We start from the raw sequence: 11,174 nt of genomic DNA on the forward strand, positions 1-11,174 counted from the left end.
ACGACTGGGTTGCGTCTGTAGCAACTGAACCCATAGAACGAACAACCAGCCGGCTTGGGTAGCAACCCTAGATCTGTGTCGGGACTATATCTTGTGGAAGGATGGAATAGTATGAATCAATTCATCAAAATAACTTTGTCTGGGGCCCAACAACACCCTTGCCAATATATCCTCCAAACTCCGGCTTCTCTGGCATTACCACTTAAATATTATACTTATAATCTGCCTTCGGAACAGTGTGGAGTCAGTGGTTGAATCTAATCTAATTGTTACAGCACAGCTTTCGGATAATATTGAATTTCTTTATAGGCCTACATTTACAAGATGTTTCCTAGTTGTGTAAAATGTTAATTTAACAGTTTTTTTTATAATGTAAAGTGAATTCACCAAAGGTACAGTACAAATGTTTTTACATTTCAAATATGTTTTATTAAGGAGCATACAACAGTGTAAACAAGTTCCCAAAACAATTTGTGGGCTACCCCTTTTACACACAAGACAACCACAACAACACGCATCAAAACAAAATGGACAACAAAACACAAAAAACAAATTACAAGGAGAAAAAAATAATGAAATACCAATACCCCCACTAACCACCCAGCCCCTGGCCTGGTTTCTCTGCCTTGTAGTAGCTAGAATAATGTAAGGCTGTCTTAAGAATTGTTCAGTCCAAGTTCTCTATTTAAAATAAAATAGGTTTACTCTTCTTTGGCCTGTAAGAGAAAGTTATAGATATTAATGAGTATATCCAGTTCTGGGCTCAAGATCAACAATAACTAAAATTGTGGTTACATTAAAATTTACTTGGAATGAAATGCCTCTGATCTTTTAAAATTAAGATTAAAGGAACATTAACCTTAAATTAAATTTCTTCATGTTTTTTTAAGAACTTTGCTTAGAAACGCCTAGCACGGCTTAGTACTTCTTCTCCATGGTCATAATCCTAAAAACGTCAGTTGCAGAGCCGTTAAGAAGTTTGTACTGCTAATGTTTTTGCTGTTGTGAACGTCTCAAACGATAACCAATCATAATTCGGGAAGTTGTACACAAAAGCCGGACCAGCTAGTCACAGTAAAAATGCTAATTAGCTGTAAAAGTGATATGCGGCCTTCTAAAAGGTATGTTTTGCTCTTGTGGATTTATATTGTAATTGACAGGTGGAATTGTTGCATATAGCTCCTTTAATTGTGTCCAATAATAATTTTGGCCATGTTAATGCAGCCAAACTATTATTTGTTTTGAATTAGGTTTAATCTGAGTCTGTGACAGCCTTTATTGATCACGATGAAGTCTTATTTGAACATTATTCAGATGTAGGTTTAAAAGCAGATCTTTACCTTTCCAGAGTCACGGCTCTTGACTCTGAGCTTGTTGACCTGGGACTCTGCAATGTCAGCGCGTTCCTCAGCCTCCTCCAGCTCATGCTGAACCTTACGGAACTTAGACATGTGCTGGTTGGCTTGTTCCTCCTGGGAGGAGGGACAAAGAACAACAGTGGTTTATTCAGGAATGCATATTTGTTTCTTGCTTTGCTTACTATGGCCAAGTTCACTACACAACTTAAAACAGGCTAAAACCATTATACTTGCTATACATTTTTGGCCAAACTCACCGCTTCCTCAGCCTGCCTCTTGTAGGCCTTCACTTTAAGCTGCAGCTTTTCTACTAGATCCTGAAGTCTGATAATATTCTTATTGTCCTCCTCAGTCTGTGGGCGGAAGTAGATGTATCAGTGTCCATCCTTTCATACACATCTGTCTGTATTACTGTGTGTTAAGGTGCTTTTCTTACTTGGTATGTGAGCTCCTTGACTCTGCGCTCGTACTTGCGGACTCCCTTAACTGAGTCTACACCTCTTCTCTGCTCGGACTCCACCTCAGCCTCCAGCTCACGTACCTTCACAGATGAAATGGTCATGTTATTTTACGAGGAGGAATCAGTTTCAAATCACTGCAAATAAATAGAGGTATTTCCTCCAGGCTAACGTCAAGACATGGTGTTGACGAAAGTTACAGACTTTGTTCAGATACTCAACTATCACATAGGCTTTGTCTCTTCCTATGTCCTTTTTGCAAATTTAATGGGAGAGTTTCTAATGATAATGACAGTATCATTATCCACATGGGTTATTGAAAGCAAATTGTTTACCCCATCTTCTAAATCCCTGAATAACTCACCTTGGTCTCCAGTTTCTGGAGCTGCTTCTTGCCTCCCTTCATGGCCAGATTCTCAGCCTCATCCAGACGGTGCTGCAGGTCCTTGACTGTGACCTCCAGGTTCTTCTTCATCCTCTCCAGGTGAGAACTGGTGTCCTGCTCCTTCTTCAGCTCCTCAGCCATCATGGCCGCCTGAAATATCATTAAATAGGTTTAATGAAGGTTAGACCTTATGGCAACACAGACAGGTTTTCCTGTAATGATCTGATAACCGCATGTCTTGACTTAGTTATTCTGCTGTTATTAACTGTTGCACTCATAAAATCTTATGAAAAAAACTGATAGTTAGAATTTGATACAGATCAAACACTTTCATGTGGTTAGCCTGGAGACCTTGTACTGTGTATTGGCCAAACATATGGACTCACATCAGTGATGGCCTTCTTGGCCTTCTCTTCTGCGTTTCTGGCCTCGTGGATGATGTCGTCCACCTCTCCTTGCACCTGCACCAGGTCAGCCTCCAGCTTCTTCTTAGTGTTCAGAAGGTTGGTGTTCTGGAGGAGGAAATATAGATCAATCAATGACTGGCTGAAACGCCTTCTCAAGACAATATATCAGTCACACCATGGAAATCAATCTCCCATAAATCAATCTCTTCAATGCTAAGATTGTTAAAAGAAAAAATATTTAAAAAGGGGCTTTTAATCAAGTATTTAGGTAATTAATTTCCTTTGATGTACTTTATAAAGTATGCTATAGTATCTGAAATGGCATGGATGTGCGGCGCATACGGAAAGTATTCAGACCCTTTGATGTTTTCCACATTTTGTTACAATTACAACCATGTTCTAAAATGCCCCCCCCCCCCCTCAAACTACACACAATTCTCCATAATGACAAAGTAAAAACTGTTAAGACTTTTTTGCTAATTTATTTAAAAAAATTTAACTGAAATATCACATTTACATAACTATTCAGACCCTTTACTAAGTCCTTTGTTGAAGCACCTTTGGCAGCGATTACAGTCTCGAGTCTTCTTGGGTATAACGCTACAAGGTTGGCACACCTGTATCTGGGGAGTTTCTCCACTCAAGTACATTCAAGGACTTGTCCTGAAGCCACTCCTGCAATGTCTTGGCTGTGTGCTCAGGGTTGTTGTCCTGTTAGAATGTGAACCTTTGACCCGGTCCTGAGTGTTCTGGAGCATATTTTTATCAAGGATCTCTCCTTGATTCTGACTAGTCTCCCAGTACCTGCAGCCACCACCATTCACCGTAGGGAGGGAGCCAGGTTTCCTCCAGACGTGATGCTTGGCATTCAGGCCAAAGAGTTCAATATTAGTTTCATCAGACCAGATAGACCATGAGAAACAAAACTGAGAGTATTTAACTCCAAGTGGGCTGTCATGTGCCTTTCACTGAGGAGAGGCTTCCGTCTGCAGCACTCCACCAATCAGGCCTTCATGGTGGAGTGCTGCAGAGATGGTTGTCTTCCTGGAATGTTCTCCCATCTCCACAGAGGAACTCTGGAGCTCTGTCAGAGTGACCATCAGGTTCTTGGTCACTCACTGACCTAGGCCCTTCTCCCCCGATTGCTCAGGTAGGCTGGGTGGCCAGCTCTAGGAAGAGTCTTGGTGGTTTCAAACTTCTTCCATTTAAGAATGATGAAGGCCACTGTGTTCTTGGGGGTCATCAATGCTGCAAAAATGTTTTGGTACCCTTCCCTAGATCTGTGCCTCGACACAATCCTGTTTCGGAGCTCTACAGACAATTCCTTTGACCTCATGGCTTGGTTTTTTCTCTGACATGCACTGTCAACTGTGGGTCCTTATAGACAGGTGTGTGCCTTTTCAAATCATGCCCAATCAATTGAATTTACCACAGGTGGACTCCAATCAAGTCGTAAAAACATCAAGGATGATCAATGGAAACAGGATGTACCTGAGCTCAATTTCAAGTCTCATAGCAAAGGGTCTGAATACTTATGTAAATAAGGTATTTATGTTTTTCTAATATTTATACATTTCTAAAAACCTGTTTTCGCTTTGTCATTATGGGGTATTGTTAATTATTCTCAAATCCATTTGAGAATAATGTAACAAAATGTGGAAAAGGTCAAGGGGTCTGAATACATTCCGAATGCACTGTGTGTCTAGAATAAGCTAAAATAGGACATGACAAAGATTGTCATGAAAGGCACGTTGGAGACAACTGTTTAATTTGGTTCCATTAAGTGGAAGTTCCATTTGTCTCCCCATGTGCAGATATACTCCCGGAAAAATCTTTAGATTTATGAAACCACTGTCTAGTCCCTTTTTACCTTATCCCCAAATAATGTTGTCACATACACTGGATAGGTGCTGTGAAATGTATTGTTTTACAGGGTCAGCCATAGTAGTACGGCTTTCTAGGCATATTCCTCATATCATCACACTGCCAATGAGTGACCAGACCCGTACCTGAGAGTGGAGCAGTCCCACACGCTCACTGGCGTCCACCAGCTCTTGCTCAGCCACTTTGCGGCCTCTCTCAGTCTGCTCCAGAGCAGCCCTCAGCTCCTCAATCTCTGTCATCATCAGACCGTTCCTGCGTTCCACCATGGCAGCCTGCTCCTTCATGTCTTCTGACTCACGGACAGCGTCATCAAGGAGAATTTGGGCATCCTGGAATTGAAAACGACAGAGTGTGGACGTGTGAATGTTGTCTTTATGAAAAATGTGACTGCTTTTCTACTTTATTACATTGCTGGATTAATCTGAGATCAAAACAAATCAGTCACAAGTTGACATTCTTTACCTTAAGTTGTCCCTGGACATTTCTCAGCTGTTTCGTGGCATCAGTGGCCTGTCTATTGGCGTGACTCAGCTGCATCTCCATCTCATTCAGGTCTCCATCCATCTTCTTCTTCACCCTCAGGGCGTCGCTCCTGCTGCGGACCTCAGAGTCCAGTGTGTTCTGCATGGATTCTATAATCCGCTGGCTGTTCTTCTTGATCTGCTCCATCTCCTCGTCCTTCTCTGCCAGCTTCCTGTCCACCTCACCCTTGATTTGGTTCAGCTCCAGCTGCACATGCAGAATCTTGGATTCCTCGTGCTCCAGTGTTCCCTGGACAAATACAAGTGATTCTTGACATCGGAGGTTTTTTCCCAGCAATTAAAACATTATAAGACTTGGAGACAGCTAAAAGTAACAATTGTCTCTCACTTGTGTTTATAAGACCTAAAGCAGTTGCATAAATCAAAAAGTGCCCACTCTTCACAATGTGCATAAAAATAGCAGAACACAGATATGACGTCGTTGTTCTAACACTACAATCCTAGTTTTTAAAACTATGGGGCACAACATGGTTCAATGTGCCAATAAATCAACAATCTACTATCATATATATACATATACATATACACATATACACATATATATGCCGATGTCTGGGAGCTAGTATCAGGATCATGTATACTGTGCTAATGTTTCAAGTTTTAAAGTCACATGTACACAAGTACAGTGAAATGCCTTTCTTGCAAACTCAAAACCCAACAATAATAATCAGTAGCTATGTATTACTAGAAAAAAAACACATGAGAAAAAGGAATAGGAAATATGAATACACAATAAAGTAAGTAAACATACTATATACAGGAAATATAAATTCAATACCATATGTTCATGTGCAGGGATCCTGTGGTGATGGAGGTAGGTAGATATGTATAAGGGTAAGGTGACAGGGTTACTGTGGTGATGGAGGTAGATATGTATAGGGGTAAGGTGACAGGATACTGGAGTGATGGAGGTAGATATGTATAGGGGTAAGGTGACAGGGTTACTGTGGTGATGGAGGTAGATATGTATAGGGGTAAGGTGACAGGGTTACTGTGGTGATGGAGGTAGGTAGATATGTATAGGGGTAAGGTGACAGGGTTACTGTGGTGATGGAGGTAGATATGTATAGGGGTAAGGTGACAGGATACTGGAGTGATGGAGGTAGGTAGATATGTATAGGGGTAAGGTGACAGGGTTACTGTGGTGATGGAGGTAGATATGTATAGGGGTAAGGTGACAGGGTTACTGTGGTGATGGAGGTAGATATGTATAGGGGTAAGGTGACAGGATACTGGAGTGATGGAGGTAGATATGTATAGGGGTAAGGTGACAGGGTTACTGTGGTGATGGAGGTAGATATGTATAGGGGTAAGGTGACAGGGTTACTGTGGTGATGGAGGTAGATATGTATAGGGGTAAGGTGACAGGATACTGGAGTGATGGAGGTAGATATGTATAGGGGTAAGGTGACAGGGTTACTGTGGTGATGGAGGTAGATATGTATAGGGGTAAGGTGACAGGATACTGGAGTGATGGAGGTAGATATGTATAGGGGTAAGGTGACAGGGTTACTGTGGTGATGGAGGTAGATATGTATAGGGGTAAGGTGACAGGATACTGGAGTGATGGAGGTAGATATGTATAGGGGTAAGGTGACAGGGTTACTGTGGTGATGGAGGTAGATATGTATAGGGGTAAGGTGACAGGATACTGGAGTGATGGAGGTAGATATGTATAGGGGTAAGGTGACAGGGTTACTGGGTGATGGAGGTAGATATGTATAGGGGTAAGGTGACAGGATTACTGTGGTGATGGAGGTAGATATATGTATAGGGTAAGGTGACAGGGTTACTGTGGTGATGGAGGTAGATATGTATAGGGGTAAGGTGACAGGGTTACTGGGTGATGGAGGTAGATATGTATGTATAGGGGTAAGGTGACAGGGTACTGGAGTGATGGAGGTAGGTAGATATGTATAGGGGTAAGGTGACAGGATACTGGAGTGATGGAGGTAGATATGTATAGGGGTAAGGTGACAGGGTACTGGAGTGATGGAGGTAGATATGTATAGGGGTAAGGTGACAGGGTTACTGTGGTGATGGAGGTAGATATGTATAGGGGTAAGGTGACAGGGTTACTGTGGTGATGGAGGTAGGTAGATATGTATAGGGGTAAGGTGACAGGGTTACTGTGGTGATGGAGGTAGGTAGATATGTATAGGGGTAAGGTGACAGGGATACTGGAGTGATGGAGGTAGAGATATGTATAGGGGTAAGGTGACAGGATTACTGGAGTGATGGAGGTAGTAGATATGTATAGGGGTAAGGTGACAGGGTTACTGTGGTGATGGAGGTAGATATGTATAGGGGTAAGGTGACAGGGTTACTGTGGTGAGGTAGGTAGATATGTATAGGGTAAGGTGACAGGGTTACTGTGGTGATGGAGGTAGATATGTATAGGGGTAGGTGACAGGGATACTGGGTGATGGAGGTAGATATGTATAAGGGTAAGGTGACAGGGTTACTGTGGTGAGGTAGGTAGATATGTATAGGGGTAAGGTGACAGGGTTACTGTGGTGATGGAGGTAGATATGTATAGGGGTAAGGTGACAGGATACTGGAGTGATGGAGGTAGGTAGATATGTATAGGGGTAAGGTGACAGGGTTACTGTGGTGATGGAGGTAGATATGTATAGGGGTAAGGTGACAGGATACTGGAGTGATGGAGGTAGATATGTATAGGGGTAAGGTGACAGGATTACTGGGTGATGGAGGTAGGTAGATATGTATAGGGGTAAGGTGACAGGATTACTGGGTGATGGAGGTAGATATGTATAGGGGTAAGGTGACAGGGTTACTGTGGTGATGGAGGTAGGAGGTAGATATGTATAGGGGTAAGGTGACAGGATACTGGAGTGATGGAGGTAGGTAGATATGTATAGGGGTAAGGTGACAGGGTTACTGTGGTGATGGAGGTAGATATGTATAGGGGTAAGGTGACAGGGTACTGGAGTGATGGAGGTAGAGATATGTATAGGGGTAAGGTGACAGGATACTGGAGTGATGGAGGTAGATATGTATAGGGGTAAGGTGACAGGGTTACTGTGGTGATGGAGGTAGATATGTATAGGGGTAAGGTGACAGGATACTGGAGTGATGGAGGTAGGTAGATATGTATAGGGGTAAGGTGACAGGGTTACTGTGGTGATGGAGGTAGATATGTATAGGGGTAAGGTGACAGGGATACTGGAGTGATGGAGGTAGGTAGATATGTATAGGGGTAAGGTGACAGGATACTGTGGTGATGGAGGTAGATATGTATAGGGGTAAGGTGACAGGATACTGGAGTGATGGAGGTAGATATGTAGATATGTATAGGGATATGTAAGGTGACAGGATACTGGAGTGATGGAGGTAGATATGTATAGGGGTAAGGTGACAGGATTACTGGGTGATGGAGGTAGATATGTATAGGGGTAAGGTGACAGGGTTACTGGAGTGATGGAGGTAGATATGTATAGGGGTAAGGTGACAGGATACTGGAGTGATGGAGGTAGGTAGATATGTATAGGGGTAAGGTGACAGGGTTACTGTGGTGATGGAGGTAGATATGTATAGGGGTAAGGTGACAGGATACTGGAGTGATGGAGGTAGGTAGATATGTATAGGGGTAAGGTGACAGGGTTACTGTGGTGATGGAGGTAGATATGTATAGGGGTAAGGTGACAGGATACTGGGTGATGGAGGTAGGTAGATATGTATAGGGGTAAGGTGACAGGGTTACTGTGGTGATGGAGGTAGATATGTATAGGGGGAGGTGACAGGGATACTGGAGTGATGGAGGTAGATATGTATAGGGGTAAGGTGACAGGATACTGGAGTGATGGAGGTAGGTAGATATGTATAGGGGTAAGGTGACAGGGTTACTGTGGTGATGGAGGTAGATATGTATAGGGGTAAGGTGACAGGATACTGGAGTGATGGAGGTAGATATGTATAGGGGTAAGGTGACAGGATACTGGAGTGATGGAGGTAGATATGTATAGGGGTAAGGTGACAGGGATACTGGAGTGATGGAGGTAGGTAGATATGTATAGGGGTAAGGTGACAGGATACTGGAGTGATGGAGGTAGATATGTATAGGGGTAAGGTGACAGGGTTACTGTGGTGATGGAGGTAGATATGTATAGGGGTAAGGTGACAGGGTACTGGAGTGATGGAGGTAGGTAGATATGTATAGGGGTAAGGTGACAGGATACTGGAGTGATGGAGGTAGATATGTATAGGGGTAAGGTGACAGGATACTGGAGTGATGGAGATAGATATGTATAGGGGTAAGGTGACAGGGTTACTGTGGTGATGGAGGTAGATATGTATAGGGGTAAGGTGACAGGGTACTGGAGTGATGGAGGTAGGTAGATATGTATAGGGGTAAGGTGACAGGATACTGGAGTGATGGAGGTAGATATGTATAGGGGTAAGGTGACAGGGTTACTGTGGTGATGGAGGTAGATATGTATAGGGGTAAGGTGACAGGGTTACTGGAGTGATGGAGGTAGGTAGATATGTATAGGGGTAAGGTGACAGGATACTGGAGTGATGGAGGTAGGTAGATATGTATAGGGGTAAGGTGACAGGGTTACTGGAGTGATGGAGGTAGATATGTATAGGGGTAAGGTGACAGGGTTACTGTGGTGATGGAGGTAGATATGTATAGGGGTAAGGTGACAGGATACTGGAGTGATGGAGGTAGGTAGATATGTATAGGGGTAAGGTGACAGGGTTACTGTGGTGATGGAGGTAGATATGTATAGGGGTAAGGTGACAGGGTTACTGTGGTGATGGAGGTAGATATGTATAGGGGTAAGGTGACAGGGTTACTGTGGTGATGGAGGTAGATATGTATAGGGGTAAGGTGACAGGATACTGGAGTGATGGAGGTAGGTAGATATGTATAGGGGTAAGGTGACAGGGTTACTGTGGTGATGGAGGTAGATATGTATAGGGGTAAGGTGACAGGGTTACTGTGGTGATGGAGGTAGATATGTATAGGGGTAAGGTGACAGGGTTACTGTGGTGATGGAGGTAGATATGTATAGGGGTAAGGTGACAGGATACTGGAGTGATGGAGGTAGGTAGATATGTATAGGGGTAAGGTGACAGGGTTACTGTGGTGATGGAGGTAGATATGTATAGGGGTAAGGTGACAGGGTTACTGTGGTGATGGAGGTAGGTAGATATGTATAGGGGTAAGGTGACAGGATACTGGAGTGATGGAGGTAGGTAGATATGTATAGGGGTAAGGTGACAGGGTTACTGTGGTGATGGAGGTAGATATGTATAGGGGTAAGGTGACAGGATACTGGAGTGATGGAGGTAGATATGTATAGGGGTAAGGTGACAGGATACTGGAGTGATGGAGGTAGATATGTATAGGGGTAAGGTGACAGGATACTGGAGTGATGGAGGTAGGTAGATATGTATAGGGGTAAGGTGACAGGGTTACTGTGGTGATGGAGGTAGATATGTATAGGGGTAAGGTGACAGGGTTACTGTGGTGATGGAGGTAGATATGTATAGGGGTAAGGTGACAGGGTTACTGTGGTGATGGAGGTAGATATGTATAGGGGTAAGGTGACAGGATACTGGAGTGATGGAGGTAGGTAGATATGTATAGGGGTAAGGTGACAGGGTTACTGTGGTGATGGAGGTAGATATGTATAGGGGTAAGGTGACAGGGTTACTGTGGTGATGGAGGTAGATATGTATAGGGGTAAGGTGACAGGATACTGGAGTGATGGAGGTAGGTAGATATGTATAGGGGTAAGGTGACAGGGTTACTGTGGTGATGGAGGTAGATATGTATAGGGGTAAGGTGACAGGGTTACTGTGGTGATGGAGGTAGATATGTATAGGGGTAAGGTGACAGGATACTGGAGTGATGGAGGTAGGTAGATATGTATAGGGGTAAGGTGACAGGGTTACTGTGGTGATGGAGGTAGATATGTATAGGGGTAAGGTGACAGGATACTGGAGTGATGGAGGTAGATATGTATAGGGGTAAGGTGACAGGATACTGGAGTGATGGAGGTAGATATGTATAGGGGTAAGGTGACAGGGTTACTGGAGTGATGGAGGTAGATATGTATAGGGGTAAGGTGACAGGGTTACTGGGTGATGGAGGTAGATATGTATAGGGG

At 43.5% G+C, this 11,174-nt stretch overlaps 1 pseudogene; it reads right to left on the reverse strand.

Annotated features, from left to right (window-relative positions):
• Positions 1–416: 416 nt before the first annotated feature.
• The window catches only part of LOC123989332, a 26,513-nt pseudogene continuing 15,755 nt past the window's right edge, over positions 417–11,174 (reverse strand).

The sequence above is a fragment of the Oncorhynchus gorbuscha genome, linkage group LG11, assembly GCF_021184085.1.
Source record: "Oncorhynchus gorbuscha isolate QuinsamMale2020 ecotype Even-year linkage group LG11, OgorEven_v1.0, whole genome shotgun sequence".
NCBI classification, from domain to species: domain Eukaryota; kingdom Metazoa; phylum Chordata; class Actinopteri; order Salmoniformes; family Salmonidae; genus Oncorhynchus; species Oncorhynchus gorbuscha.